This window comes from Hylobates moloch, unplaced genomic scaffold, assembly GCF_009828535.3.
Source record: "Hylobates moloch isolate HMO894 unplaced genomic scaffold, HMol_V3 SCAFFOLD_10, whole genome shotgun sequence".
Taxonomy (NCBI): Eukaryota; Metazoa; Chordata; class Mammalia; order Primates; family Hylobatidae; genus Hylobates; species Hylobates moloch.
Genome location: NW_026652285.1, coordinates 86,574,938 through 86,590,078, shown reverse-complemented (window position 1 = coordinate 86,590,078; position 15,141 = coordinate 86,574,938). Strand labels below are relative to the sequence as shown.

Below are 15,141 nucleotides of genomic sequence, written 5' to 3'. Positions count from 1 at the left end.
TCCTGTCATTCTCCTCTGCTGACAAACCCAGCGTTGTTTATTACTTGCCATCAATTCATCAGTTGGATGGAGCTGCAAAGATAAGTGTGATTCTTTAACCCCCCGACCAGTTGGATTGTGCATGTGTTGCTGCTTTCCAACTCTGCCTGCCGTCAGCCGCACCCGCAGTACACAGCCTGCCTGTACCTGTCAGTGCCTGCAGCCCCTCACTCATGTGCCTGTCTGCTCAAGCTTGAAGCACACGTACAGTCTCCTCAGAGTCATAATCCCCCCTCCATCCTGCAAAGGGCTTTGCACCGAAGCAGGCGTCCATAGGGGATTAGTCTCCAACTGGCGATTTCTTGCAAGGTTCTTTTATGACCTGGAAGGGAAGCCTTTGGTTGACCCTTCTCAGGGACCCCAGACTAATCCTCAGCCAGGACCAGAGAATCTGATTGGAAAGAATGACATTAAACGGCTGGAGGTATCTGGCCGCTGAAATACAAATCTTTCAAAACTGACTTCTTTTTTAAACTCCTGAGGAAGAATCTGATATTAACTCTGAACTCACACAGACTTCTAATCATGCCCCAGGGTAGGGGTGATTTTTAAGATTTTGTGCTGCTGACATTGGTCTTTTACTTTTAAAGCCTGGCAAGTGGAAAGGGTGCGGAGAATAGGAATCACTCTTTCTCCATTCTTTTTCTGTGCGTTCCTAGTGTCAGCTGCAGGAAGCAGCATCATGGGGCCAGTGCACTTGTGGTTATTTATTTTTTCAATAGACTATTTATTAAAGCAGTTTTAGGTTCACAGCAAAATTGAGCAGAAGGTACAGAGATTTCCCATAAGTGTACACGTGCTAGCCGCCCCCATTATCAACAATTGATGAACCTAGATTGACACATCATTGTCACCTAGAGTATGTAATTTACATTGCACTTGCGCTTTACTTTATTGGAAGCCTGTTGGGAACAGGGGAGACTGACATTAACGAGTACCTACTATGTACTGGGTGCTTTGTCCCTCCTGTTCCCTTTCACCTTCCCCAGGGGAGGCAGGCAAGCGAGGAGGGTCATGCTCAAGGAGATGGAACTGGGGAGCTCAAGGTCCCCATTGGGATTAGGAAGCAAGTGGCCTCCCTGCCCAGACCCTAGCCCAAGGGTTTTGTAGTCAGCCTCCTGGAAGACAATGCCAGCCAGTCCCCTTACTAGAAAGTGTAGCAGATGTCACATTTTGTACTTGACATTTGAAGACCTTTTAAGAACCACCCAGAGACTTCACTTTACTAAGTGGGGGCGGGGGGCGGTCTGAGACCTACATATCAAGGGAGAGTGGTGTATTTCAGCCTGTTCCATCGTCGAGGAGAGACATGCATCCATACATTCTCTGAGCAGTGCTTACCACACACAGGACTGTGGTTGATACTTGGAGATCAGAGATGAATAGGACATGACTTCTGTCCTTGGGGGATAGAGACCCATCCGTGGCCACAGGTCACCCAGCATTTACAGTGCTGTGACATTCTCATGCTTCTGCATCCCTGCCACCCTCTCTGACGTAGTACCCCTACCTGCCCACTCCTCTATCCTTCTACCTGGCTTTAGTGTCCTGCAGCCCATTTGTCACTACTAAAAGGACATTTCTTTATGTCTGTTTATGGTCTGCCTCCCTCATTACAAGTTTGCTCCAGGATAACCAAGATTTGATCTGCCTTGCTCATTCACCCATCCCCAGCTCCTGGCACACCGTAGGTGCTTTAATAAATAAATGAATATTTGCTGAATGAATGGAATGATCTTGCTCCTAATCCAGCGCTAGTGAGTTCAGAATTCCTCAGCTCCTGAGTGTGAGATCTGAAGGAAGTCTGTGTATGGTAGTGTTGTGGGTGCTAGACAAAAGCACTGAAAAAAGCCACAGGCTCTAGTGTGTGCTTTACCACCAAGCTGGCTGTGTGGCCGTGGGCAGTTCACGTGACATCTCTGAACCTCAGTCTTTGGAGCTGTGAAATGGGCATACCTACCTCCCACCTGCCTCCTTCCCAGGTGGCTGTGGGGATCAAATGACTACTAGGTGTGACAACATTTGGAACCCTCTGCTATTTGAGTGTAAAGCCTTTAAGAAAACTGTGGTCTGTGCCTGGATACTCAATGGCTTTTCTCATTCCCTGAAGCCCAGAGCCACTCTACAAGACCCTTTCAGCTAGTTCATTTGTCACTTTGCTCTTAATTTTCAAACCACATCCCCAGAAGTGGGTTATTTCAGCAGCCTGATTGTGTCTTTGATTCCAAAATAGAATCATTTTCATTCTGAAGCAATCAATGAACCAATTTTGGGTGAGATATATCTTCTGGCTTTTGGGCTTCTTTCTTTTTTTTCATTCTTTTTTTTTTTTTTTTTTTTGAAAAAAAAAAAAAAACTGTTCAGGTTTCTAGAAACCCAGCATTTTGGGTGAAGGCCAAGTTTCCAGTAACCACACATATGCTTAAAAGCTGCTTTATTCTCTGAGCATGCATAAATGGATTTGTTTTTTCTTCCTTTTCAGTCCCAGCACCTTTGCTTCCTTCCCCATTTGAGAATTTGTGTTCCTTTTGCTAAATTGGCTGTGCTTTGCTTCAGTTAGCAGCCAGTTTCATCATGATTTTTTTTCTCTCCACCTGAGTTTCCTAATATCAGCATCCTCTCAATTCTGAATGCAAAGCAAATATATCAGCCTTCCATAAACAAGTCCCAAGATGTCCTCTTTCCTGGATTCTAAAGCTGTAGGCTGCAGGGAAGAATAGAGTAAAATAATATAAAAAAGAGTATTCCCAAATACCTGGGCGTTAGAGCCTTAGAAATGGTAATTTACAACGTTAGCTTGCTTAAGAATTAACAAACTCCCCAGCCAGGCCTTAACCATGCTAAGGTTTGGGAAACACTGTCTTCCTTTAGGATTCCTCCATCCCCAGCACTGTTTATCCCCATAAAGACTTGACCAGAGAGGTGAACCTTTCCTGTCCCCATCCTTAACTATCTTGCAGCAAGATTCCACTTGTGCAAGGTCACCTGATGTACTGGAAAATCCGAGGAAGGGAGGTATGTACCCAAGAGGTTAGAGATGGGTTTTGGAGATGGACCTGGGTTCATCTGACAGTGTAACTTGGCTGTGACCTTGGGCAGGTCCCTTTGCCTTTCTGTCACTCAGATATCCTACCCCCAAACCTGGCCCATAGTCCTCACAAACATGTCATTGTTGCTGTTGAACATCAAAAGTCTGGAAAATATGGCATTGGAGGTCCCGCTGCAAGCATTGTAATGAAAAATGGTATGGACTGCCTTCGCTTGTCTTTGAAAGTCTTCTGTTATGCCTGCTTAGTTTTTTTGTTTGTTTGTTTGGTTGGTTGGTTGGATTTTTTTAGGTGGCATTGGAAGAAAATACTGGACTCAGGGCCCATGTGATCCACTGTAGCTGTTTGAATTGCAGAGTCATTTACTAAATGTAGTCAATATCCCCACATAGACAGAATTTCTTTAAAAACGTAATCGCTCCTATCTGGCTTTTGGCATCGGCATTTTTGCTTTATAGCGGTAATAAAGCCCGGTGGTTGAATAGAATTATGTATCCCCCCACCATCCCTTCTGATTATCTGTGAGGCCTTATAACAATGTGGGTGGCATACCAGAGAGTTGCATGACCCAGAGTGTGACAGCGTTGTCCCCTGGATCAGCTGCATCCATAACTTTGTTTCCCAGCAACCTTCCCTGATGGCCTCCCCAGGGACCCTGATGAGGAGGGAGAGGAGGTGGCTGTTTTTAGAGCCCATTAAAGCAATTAATGCAGGTGAAATCAGTGATTTGATAACGTGGGCTTCTGCACTTAAAAAAAACCCTGTAATTTGAACTACATCTGAAAAGGCGTACAAACTCTCATTAAGAGGTTTCTGATTAAGAAAAGAAACGTGGTCTAGCTTTCAGAAATTAACCTCCCATGTGGATAGGAAAACTTCGAAAGTCAGGGGGATTCTCTTTCTGCCACGTCCATCCTCCTGTCCCTAGACGGAGGAGTGGCATCCTTTGTAGTGTTTGGACCCAGTGTACCCTTTTCCTTTTCTTCATCTCTTTCCTTCTGCCTCCCTCCTCTTTCTCTTTAGAGAATCATACATTTCTCCCAAATTCTCCCCGACTCTCTTGACCCCCTCTCCTCCTGCAAGTCCTTCCAATCCTGAGATTTTTAAGTCTGCTTCTCAGGTCCACTTACATACACAGTTCTCCCTCAAATTCCTCTTTCCCCAAGTGTCTGCATCTCCACCCATCTTCTAGCCTTGTTGTCTCTGCACAGGATCTGTGCCTCCTTTTAGTGTATTTATCTATTTTTTAATTGCCTTCTCATGGTGCTTTCTCTCACCCTTAAATCATGGATATTTCCCCTGCTCTTGTTCCCCACTTTCTCCCACTTGAGTATTGCACCAGCCCCAGGGAGGCTGGATTCTCCAGGCTTTACTTCTCTCTAGCACTTCTCAGACCACACCTCCCTCTTCCCCATCACTACCATCGCCACCAGCACTGCCGAACCGTAGCAGCTTCCTGGCCAGCCTGTCTCCTGTCTTGCTCGTCTGTCCACCGGTCTGATGTCCATTCTGGTGACAGGGTTCACTGTCTAAATACGTATCTCATCAAGCTGTGCGCTGCCTACAACCCTGCTCTTGAGCTGGGAGCCTGCAGGGCAGACGCCAAGCTCCTCAACCTGGTGTTTGGGCTGCCCATGCTCTGATCTTTACCTGCAGTCCTGTTCCCCAAGTTGTGTCCACTCTTGGCCAAGCAAGCAACATACCCTCCTCTGAAGCAAGACTTTGATTCTCTCCACCTGTTGACACCACTGATCCTGTTAGGTGCAACCTCAGTACATCCTCTCCAGAGGACCTGCCTGCTCACCTCTGCCACTGTCCCCATCCTCAGGAGCCTTCTCTTTCCTCCTGAACCCCCCCAGTGTCATGGCCTTTCTCACTTCTGTCATGACACAGATAATGCATTTCTTGGTGTTTTCTTTTCTTTGTTGCTCATTGTATGATAATAACCTTTGATAGAGGGCTTAGAATGAGCCAGACACTGTTTTCAGTGTATGTGTATAAACTCACTTAAGCCTCATAATCACCCTGTGAAGTTCGAGGTAGGTATCATTTTCATCACTTTGTTTTCCAAAACCGCCAAGAGTTTGTCACTTGCCAGTCATCCCAAAGGTGGAAAGTGACAGAGCCAGGATTTACACCTAGGTTTTGTTGACTTGAGGGATTGTGTCTGCCCCAACAGCAGAGAGAAGGGATGCCCCATAGTGCTCGAGCCTGAGCTCCGAAGCCCTGGGTTTCCAAGCCTGGCTCTGCCACTTTCTAGCTGTGGGGCCTTGAACCAGCTTCCTAACCTCTCTGATTCTCAGATTCCTCTTCAATGAAATTGTGATGGGAATAATAGTAAAGTAGCAGACAAGTTACTTACCTTCTCTCTTCAGGTTTTCTCATCTCTGAAATGGGGATACTGATGGTTTTGCAGACAATATATTAAAGCACTGGGTGCATCTATTGGTCTGAACATTTGATGGTCATTTACCGTGTTCAAACTCCTGTGCTGAGATCTGTTTTCGTACCAGATGCTGCTCTTCCTGGCAATATAGAAGGTACAAAACAGATAACACACACAAGATGTTTACAGTACTTAGCGCACTAAAAAATATCACCACCACTGGGAATCTTCTGTGACATCACAAGCTCTGTGTGGGTTTCATGTAAATCCCCCACTGACACTTCACCATACCCCCCCGGGAGAGGACTCTGAGAATTGGAAGAGGAGGTGACCCATCATGGGCACACAGTCAGGGGTCGTGGGACTAGGATTTGAACCCAGGTATTCTGGCCTCCAAAGTGCATGCTTATTGCCAGGGCTCTCGGCTGGCTGCTAACAGAGAAGCACGGCATATAGCCCAGCATGGTGCTGGCAAGAGCAGGAGTTCAGTGTGCGTTTCCTCCTGAGTTTTTTCCTTGTGGAAATGGCTTTGTAGCTATTTGATGAGAAAACCTAGGCTGCAGCCACCCTGTTCTCTCCTGGGCACACCGTATGCATTTTATTGAGTAGATTTCAGGGACAGAGGTGGCATTGGGCACTTTTTCCTTTTTGTTTTTTTTGTTTTTCCTCTCTCTTATCTCTCTCACCATGCCTTGACCTTTGTCAGGTTTTTATTTTGTATGTCATCTGTGGAAATTCCCTGATAGATAACTGTGACTTCAGTTCAACCCCCATTAGAATAAACTGGTGACTTGTGAAATTATCTCATTGAATGGTGGAGTCTCTGAATTCGTCTACACTGCCTGATCAGCACACTTCAAGGATGAGAGGAGGGTCTCTCTCCTGGGCCTCATGTAAAAGGCTGGGGGTCATTAACTCTGCTGTCACAGAGTGGACAAGTTCAAGGGGCATTTTGTTTGGTCATAGGAAACATGTGGAATAGAGGAATTTGTCTAGGCTGTTAAATAAAATGTGTTTCTTCTCCCCATCCCCTCACCCCCACTTTTTTTTTTTTTTTAAGAGATAGGGTCTTATTCTGTTGGCCAGGCTGGAGTGCAGTGGTGTGATAATAGCTCTGCAGCTTTGAACTCCTGGGCTCAAGTGATCTGCTTGCCTCAGCCTCCCAAGTAGCTGGGACTACAGGTGTGCACTACCACACCTGGCTAATTGTGTTTATTTTTGGTAGAGATGAGTTCTCACTATGTCGCCCAGGCTGGTCTCAAACTCCTGGGCTCAAGTGATTCTCCTACCTCAGCCTCTCAAAACACTGGGATTACAGGCGTGAGTCACTGTGCCTGGCCTCTTTATTTTAATTACCTAACATATATGGACTTAATTGTTTTTCTTTTTTGAGACACAGCCTTGCTCTGTCGCCCAGGTTGGAGTGCTCTGGTGCGATACTGGCTCACTGCAGCCTCAACTTTCCAAGCTCAAGCAATTCTCCTGCCTCAGCCTCCCGAGTAGCTGGGACTACAGGCTTGTGCCACCATGCCTAGCGTGGTGTGTATATATATTTGTCTGTGTGTGTATTTTTTTTCTTTGTAGAGGTGGGGTTTCACCATGTTGCGCAGGCTGGTCTTGAGCTCCTGGGCTCAAGCAATCCACCCACTTCCGCCTCCCAAAGTGCTGGGACTACAGATATGAGCCACCACGCTGAGCCTGGATTTAATTTTTAAAATTTGAAAACTTCAGAAAAACACCAAAAGACCCTCCCCAAATCAGTAATAATTGTACCCACTCATCTACCAGAAATAATCACTATTGACGATTAGAGTACCCTGTGTGCATCTGTGTATGCATTTATATTGGGAATTCTTCTCAAAGCTGCCATTCTGAGCATCGTTATCTAACCTACTCGTTACACCAAGCGATGTGTGATGACTGTGTTCCCACCTTGATAAATGTTTCTACACTGTGATTTTTAATGATTGCATAATATATCGTAGTGAAGAGGTACATGATTTATTTAACTAATTTCTTCTTGTTAGTTTGTTTTTTAATATTATCCATATTGCTGCTTTAAACATCCCTGCACATTCATCTTTAAGCACATTTCTGATAATTCCTTGGGCTGTCTTTCTAGAGGTGGCATTGGCTCTGGGGAGAGGCGCAATTTTAAAGCTTCTGATTAACTGTTGCCAGACTGCCCCTGGGATGGAATTTGTTTTGTATATTCCCTCCCACCAGCGTTTAACAGCAATTGATGCTCTTCATTTTTCTCCAGCCATGCCAACACTGGGTATTATATTTCTTTTCCATTTTTGCCAGTCTGATAGACAAAAAGGTATCCTGTTTTAATTTACATAACTTAAATAGTGAAGTTAAGCCCCCCTTTTTTTCAAATTACAAAGCTACTTTTAATACTTTGGGGTGAGCACCACAGGAATAAAAAACACCGGGAAGGGGTAACCTTGTCACCCTGGGAGTGACCCAGGAGGAGAGAGGCCACCTGATGGGGGAAGGAAGCACAAAAGGGACCCGCTGCAGACTTCGGGCAAAGGGAAGCCATCAGGGCTGGGACTTGTGGGCCCTGCAGGAGGAGACGTGGGCATGGTGGGACTGGCTCCAGGCACTCAGGCGAAGGGCAGGAGGGTTGGACAGGAAGCACAAAGCTACTTGGGTTCCTGCTGCTTCTCGTTTGCCTTTTTCTGCTTCTGCTGCATGATCTCCGAGTTCCTCTGCTTGCGAGTGGCGGCAGAAAGCCCGTCATCTTCATGCTGTCCCTTAACCGAGGCACGCTGTGGTTTTTCATACTCTTCCGGTGGGGAGCTCTCGCTGGTTACCACAGGTCATGGTGATGGCAGCGGCTCCGACCTGCCTCCATTGCATCCCCTCATTCTGTCCCACGTTGCAGTGAAGTTAAACTCTTTTACGTGTTTATTGTTTGTGTGTGTGTTCATGTATTTACACGTATATATTTTGTGCATAACTGACTGATATCCTATGCCCATTTATCACAAGAGTTTTGCATTTCAGTGTCATCAAATCTTATCATTATTTTTCAGACATTGGCTGAGTAGGTTTTTAGGAAATGGTTGATTAATCCACTTTGAATTCAGATTTTTCATCTGAGCTTGAATTAAATTGGAAGCCCATCACCTTTTCAACTGAGAATTGTCAGAAAGTGATGAGGCACAGGGATATCAAGAGTCTAGGAGGAGACTAAATCCCATCAACGTATCTATTCATGGACTGAGAAAATGATATGGATATAAACAGATATTCCTGATGGATCTCTGTGCTTCGGAAATCGATCCCAGACAACAAAATGCTCCACTGCAAACCCATTGGGGCTCATCTTGAGTGAATATATTTATGACTCTGAGAATCTTGTTCTTCCTTAAAGAAAAAAAAAGAATAAACAGACAAAACTTAAAAGAACATTTATAAAGCAATTTACTTAAATTATAACAGACTAAAAGCCAGGCTTTGAGGATAATTGAAGAATTGCATTAAAAAGGAATCAATATCTTTCTGGAATCTGTTCTGTCCTTATGAGTTGTTTTGCAAAGGGGTGGACAGCCTATCTGTCACTTTGTTGCAAATTTCTTGTAGCATTATTCCCAAGGTCAGGATTTTATCCCTCTCTTTGAAGGTTTATATTTTTTTCTTTTCACACAGCCTTAACTCACCCAGACATTTAGAAGCAATGACAGTGGAGAGCAGGGACTTTAAAATGTCAGGTCTTTCTTCCAGCCTCTGAGATCCCGGCGTTCCCAGCATGGGAGCAAAGGTTTCCTTCTGCATCCTCACATTGAACCCTCGGAGAAGGTCAGACTCTTAAAGAAAAGAGGGTGGAAGGAATGAACAGTTGGTTTTTATATCTTTTTTTAAAAAACTTTTTCTTTAAATATTCTTCTTTCCTTAAATACTCTCCTATCCAGCCGTTGGTTTTTAAAAACCTACTTCGTGAGGCCCAAATTAAAGCCATATTTAAATAGAATTAAAGAAAACCAGAAAAGGGGAGAAGACACCCACGTTCCTATCCTTCTAACTGGACATCATATATTTCTCTGCCATCTCCCCTGGCCTTTATCCTTGTGTATTCACATTTCCTCAGTTGTCGAATCACCTGCTTCCTTGCATTTCTTTTTGACGTATGTTGTCGTTTTGTTTAATGCTCCTTTTGTTGAGCTGCATTTCAGGGATGGGGTCTTGGATGGGTTCACACCAATGCTCTGTGGTCCACTCGATTTACCCTGGGATGCAGCAGCTCAAGGAAGCGAGGTGGCCGCACAGAGCCGGAGCAGATGGGCCATGTCGTAGCATGGCTATGTCGCAGGTCCTGGCTCCCTGATGAGCACACAGATGTTGAGGATGCTACTGTGAAGCCACAGTTCTTTGAGAAACAGAATTCTTACCACACCATTGCCCAGTTATGTCATCATTCCAAAATAATATAAGAATAACAATTTTTGGACTTTCATTTAAGAGAATGTTTACAAATGACATGTGTTCTTAGACCAAACTCGGTAGCTGCAGAGCCTTTCAATAGAGCGGAGGGAGAGAGGTAGGAGGAGAAAGCAGAATGATTGCCCAAGCATCTGTAAAAAGGATCTCCATCTCCAGCTGCATAGAAAAGTTATCTAATTCTAGAAATGTGCTTAGATTTTAGTGTTTATTCACTCAGCAGTGGTTTTGTTGAGCATCTACCATGTGAATGGTGTAATTTAACACTCTCTTTAAACTTTACATATCTCAATTGCTTATTTGCTAATACATTTATAATGAAGATTCTTACTTAAGTCAAAAGTAATTGAGTGAGTTAACCTGAAAAGCACTTCATTAAAAAGGTAGAGGAATCAGAAGTGATCTTGGAAAGTGTGTGTGTGTGCGCGTGTGTGTGTGCACATGCATGTGCGTGTGTGTGTGTGTGTGGTGCCTTTGATAGGAACAGTATTTATATTGAAATTGAATTTTGAGCCCCCTAGCAACCAAGGCAAAAGGAGAAATTAATGGATTATTTCCATTCTACTAGAGAAATCATTGGTCACTTCAGGAGAGGTAAATTTCCTTATTGGTGTTCAGTTCCAAGAAGAAAGCATCCTTTCATTTCTTCACTGTCTCTTTATGTGGAATCTCTTACCATCTCCTATGCTTTCTATTTATTGATACATCTCTGATCAAGCCAGAACAATTTCTTGCCTTCCTGGTCAACTGAGAAGGGTGTAGATAATAAAATAATCATTTGCATAAGTAAGTATGTTGAGATATGTACTTTCAGGGACAGAGCATCACGTACAAAGGCCTGAAGTGGAAAAGAGCTTGGAGTACTTGATCCTATAAGAAAGCTCAGGTGGCAGGGCTGGAGATGAGGCTGGCCAGGCATCAGGACCAGGCACACAGGCCCAAGATGCACTGTGGGGAGTTTTATAGCAGAAGCAATGGGGTGAGTTTGGGGCAGGGAAGGGCCAGGGTCCACTTACGTTTTATAAGGATCCTCTGGTTGCTCTGCAGTGACTGGGCTGAGAGAGGAGGCTGGGAAGCTGTTGCAGTTAGTGGTCCCTGTAAGAGGTAATTAACACAGATGAAAATGGTACAGATGGAAGGAACTTGGAAGACAGAGTGCTAATTAGGGTTTTACTTTCTCATGACATTAGAATATGCTACTGGGGCAGAGTCCGCATCACCAATTTCTGTCCTCCCTCAAAGCAGGGCTAAATGGGAAGGGACTTTCCAGTCCATGTGGCTGGACACAGCACCTGCTCAGGGTTCAAGAGCCTAAGGGACTTTCGTTTGTTTACATCCTGTGAGGCCCACGTCCTTTTTAAAAACCCTCCCGTCTGTCTTGGGCCAAGGTGTAGGATTGGCCTGGTGTTTAAGGGGGTGTGAACCTCCTTAAACTGCTGGTGAGAGGGCAATGGAGAGAAGTGGGGAGAGGGGTATAAAAGCCCTGCCTTTTATTTTCTGTGACCGTGCATAGACACTTCACCACCTAGAATCGCTTTCCTCATCTGTGCAGTGGGAAGAATAAAACGTGACATCATCGCTGTAATTTTGCTGTTACTAATGCTACCCACTATTTGCCGAGCACCTCCTGTGCGCCCTGCCCAGTGCAAGATGCTTTGTGCACATTTTCTCATTGGCCCTCATTCAGTTTACATGACAGCTCCATGAGCATAGGCGTTATGGCCCCTTTTAATAGGTGGGGACACTGAGGCCAGAGAGGTTAAGTAACTTGTCTGAAGTCTCATAGCTAGGAAGGGGTTGAACACTGTTTAAGAATGGCTTTCTAGCAACTGTACCTTCCACTGGAAAACCCTTTGAGGGAGTTTGCACCCTAAGACACCAACAGGTTACCCTTTTCATTTTGGTGCTTTGCAATGCTTTAGGGCCCAAGATTTAGCCCCCAGATGATTGGAAGATAGAGCCAAGATTTGCCTAAACTGAGAGCTTTTTGGAACCTGTGGAAGAAAGCACGAAGGATGCTGGGCGCGGTGGCTCACGCCTGTAATCCCAGCACTTTGGGAGGCCGAGGCGGGTGGATCACGAGGTCAGGAGATCGAGACTATTCTGGCTAACACTGTGAAACCCCATCTCTACTAAAAATACAAAAAATTAGCTGGGTGTGGTGGCGGGTGCCTGTAGTCCCAGCTACTCGGGAGGCTGAGGCAGGAGAATGGCGTGAACCCGGGAGGCGGAGCTTGCAGTGAGCCGAGATCACGCCACTGCACTCCAGCCTGGGCGACAGAGCAAGACTCTATCTCCAAAAAAAAAAAAAAAAAAAGCACGAAGCAGGGTGGATCTCTGCACCAGAGTGAGCCCTGCCTTGGGAGAAGGACATTGCGAGGCCTCCACCCAGCCCCATCAACATTGTCAGGGGAATTCAGGTCCTCTGTAGGCCCAGATGGCGTAGTGCTTCCTCCTGCAGGTAGATACAGGAACTACAAAAGGGATAAGGCATGCCCCAGGGGACACCCTGGCAACGAAATGTGATTGTCCATGAATAAAGACTCACTGCCTGTGGCTTCAGGAATTCCATTTTTCTCTAGTTTAGGGAATTAGATGAATGTGTGCTCCAAGATGGCACATACAAGGATGTTCATCGCAGGTGATGGTGCTAGCAAAAAATGAGAAACAGCCTAAATGTCCATTGATAGGAGAATGAGCATTCGGTAGTGCTGTGTCCCTTCCAGGGAATGGGATGGAGTATGGGAAGAGATGAGCTTTATGTCATTGAACTGGTAAGAAAAGATCTTCAAAGTACATTTTTAGTGGAAAAAAAGAGGGAGCAGAAAATGTTCAGTTGTGAGTTGATTTATGTAATCAGATGATAAGCTTGTATATGTATATATACGTGTTTATAAAGTACAAGAGCAAGTCAGGAAGGACAGACATCAACACATATCAGTCGTTACCATGGGTGGTGGGTTGAGACTTCCACTCTGGATTCTGGGTACTGAGTTCTCTACAGTACCCAGAATTTCTTGTTGTTAGACAAAAAAAAAAAAATTTTTTTTTTTATATCTCTTACCTAGGTTCCAGGTGCTAAACACTTTATATATATATTGACTAATTTAATAATCAGAACTACCCTGTGAGATAATAACTCTGTTATCTCTTTCTCTCTCTCTCTTTTTTTTTTTTTTTTTTGGTATCTCTTACCTAGGTTCCAGGTTCTAAACAGTATACACACACACACACACACTAATTTAATCATCAGAACTACCCTGTGAGATAATACCTATGTTATTTCTGTCTCTCTCTCTCTCTCTCTCTCTCTTTTTTTTTTTTTTGCCTGGGAAGTTGGGGCACAGATTGGTTAAGTAACTTGCCCAAGGTTACTGTTGGCAGGTGACAGAGCTAGGATGGAATTCCTACAGCGTAACTCCAGGGCTGTGGCTCTTAACCACACTTTTTTCACTTGTCTCTCCAAATTCCATGTGTATCTAATGTGTCTGTGCTCACATTAAAGTGGAGAAGTGTGGTCTGCCTGACTACTGATCTGAAAGAGCACTGCTCTTTCTGTGTCCTAATTTGAACAGATTCCTGAGGCTATCTGGCATATAGAAAACTCATTAAATATCTTGTTCAATGAATGAATGAATGGATGGTTGGCTAAATGAATGAAAAGGAGCAGGGAGAGGTTCTAAAGGAAACAGAACATTTAATGTGCCTCAAGGAATTGTCTTGTCTTAAAGACAATATCACGAATGTGACTCAGAGCCTGTGGTATAGAGGGCAGCACAATCACAGAAGTGTGCTGGATGCTCTTGGAGGACAGAGTCAGCCACAATCTGGGAAGCTTTTCTGGAGGTCGTGGGAAAGGAGCTGAGTGTTGAAGGCAGCGCAGATATACGAGGAAATGTGGATTAAAGAAGGATGTTTCTTAAAAAGAGGAAAGTTGGGGGACACGTGTTTGTGTCCATATAGATTCAAGGTTTAGAGAATTTCTGGGACCTGTGTTTGGGAGAAGGAGCTGGCAGCCTCAGGAAGGGAATTAGCATGCATTTAGTACCTACCATGTGCTAGGTACTGTATACGCAGTTTACAGTTTCTTAAATCTTTACAACAGTTGCTTTTAATTTTATTATTATTTTGAGACAGAATCTTGCGGTGTTGCCCCGGCTGGAGTGCAGTGGCTTGATCATAGCTCACTGTAGTCTCGATCAAGCAAACCTCCCAACTCAGCCTCCTGAGTAGCTAGGACTGCAGGTGCACACCACTATGCCTGGAGAATTTTAAATTAAAAAAAAATTTTTTTGTGGGGTGTCACCATGTTGTCCAGGCTACTCTTGAACTCCTGGCCTCAAGTAATCCTCCCGCCTCTGTCCCCCAAAGTGCTGGGATTGCAGGCCTGAGCTGCTGTGCCCAGGCAACAATTGGTATTTATATACTTATTTATTTAGAGACGGAGTCTCGCTCTGTAGCTCAGGCTGGAGTGCAGTGGTGCAATCTTGGCTCACAGTAACCTCCGCCTCCTGGGGTCAAGCAATTCTTCTGCCTCAGCCTCCTGAGTAGCTGAGATTACAGCCACCTGCCACCATGCCTGGCTAATTTTTTGTATTTTTAGTAGAGACGGGGTTTCACCATGTTGGCCAGGCTGGCCTCGAACTGGTGACTTCAGGTGATCCACCCGCCTCGGCCTCCCAAAGTGCTGGGATTACAGGCATGAGCCACTGCGCCTGACCAGCAATTGCTTTTTAAATATAGAAACAGGCACAGAGAGTTTAGGTAATTTGTTCAGTGTCACACAGCAAGTCATCTGCAGAGCCAGCACCATTGTCCAGTGTGTCTGAACACACAAAGCCCCAGCTAGGCAAGGTGCGGCTGGGAAGAGCAGGCATGCATCATTTTTTCCTCCCTTCTGGGTCACTAACTTGGGTCTTAGACCAGCTCTCCTTCCTGTTGTTGAGTCTCTGTTTCCGAAAAGAGAAAACCTTGCCCTTTGAGGTCTGTACCCTGAAATAAGCTGGGTGACTCATCATTACGTGTCCTTGCTTGAGACTTTTCTGGAATGCCTCTGTTGCACATGCTCCTCAGCACAGTGATCTGATAGTCTTGTGACCTTGAGGTCCACCCCATGCTTGCCTTTGGTGTATGGTTTTGAACACAGAAGCATATGTGTGTCTGCCGTGTTAACATATCCCATTAGTCCCCCTACACTGTGATGTGACCCTCTCCAGTCTA

At 45.0% G+C, this 15,141-nt stretch overlaps 1 protein-coding gene and 1 pseudogene across 5 annotated transcripts in view; one reads left to right on the top strand and one right to left on the bottom strand.

Annotated features, from left to right (window-relative positions):
- WHRN (whirlin) overlaps window positions 1-15,141 on the top strand; it is a 104,411-nt gene that overhangs the window by 5,625 nt on the left and 83,645 nt on the right. The gene's annotated exons all lie outside the window — the stretch shown is intronic.
- On the bottom strand, window positions 8,124-8,304 carry LOC116475581 (small EDRK-rich factor 2-like; annotated as a pseudogene).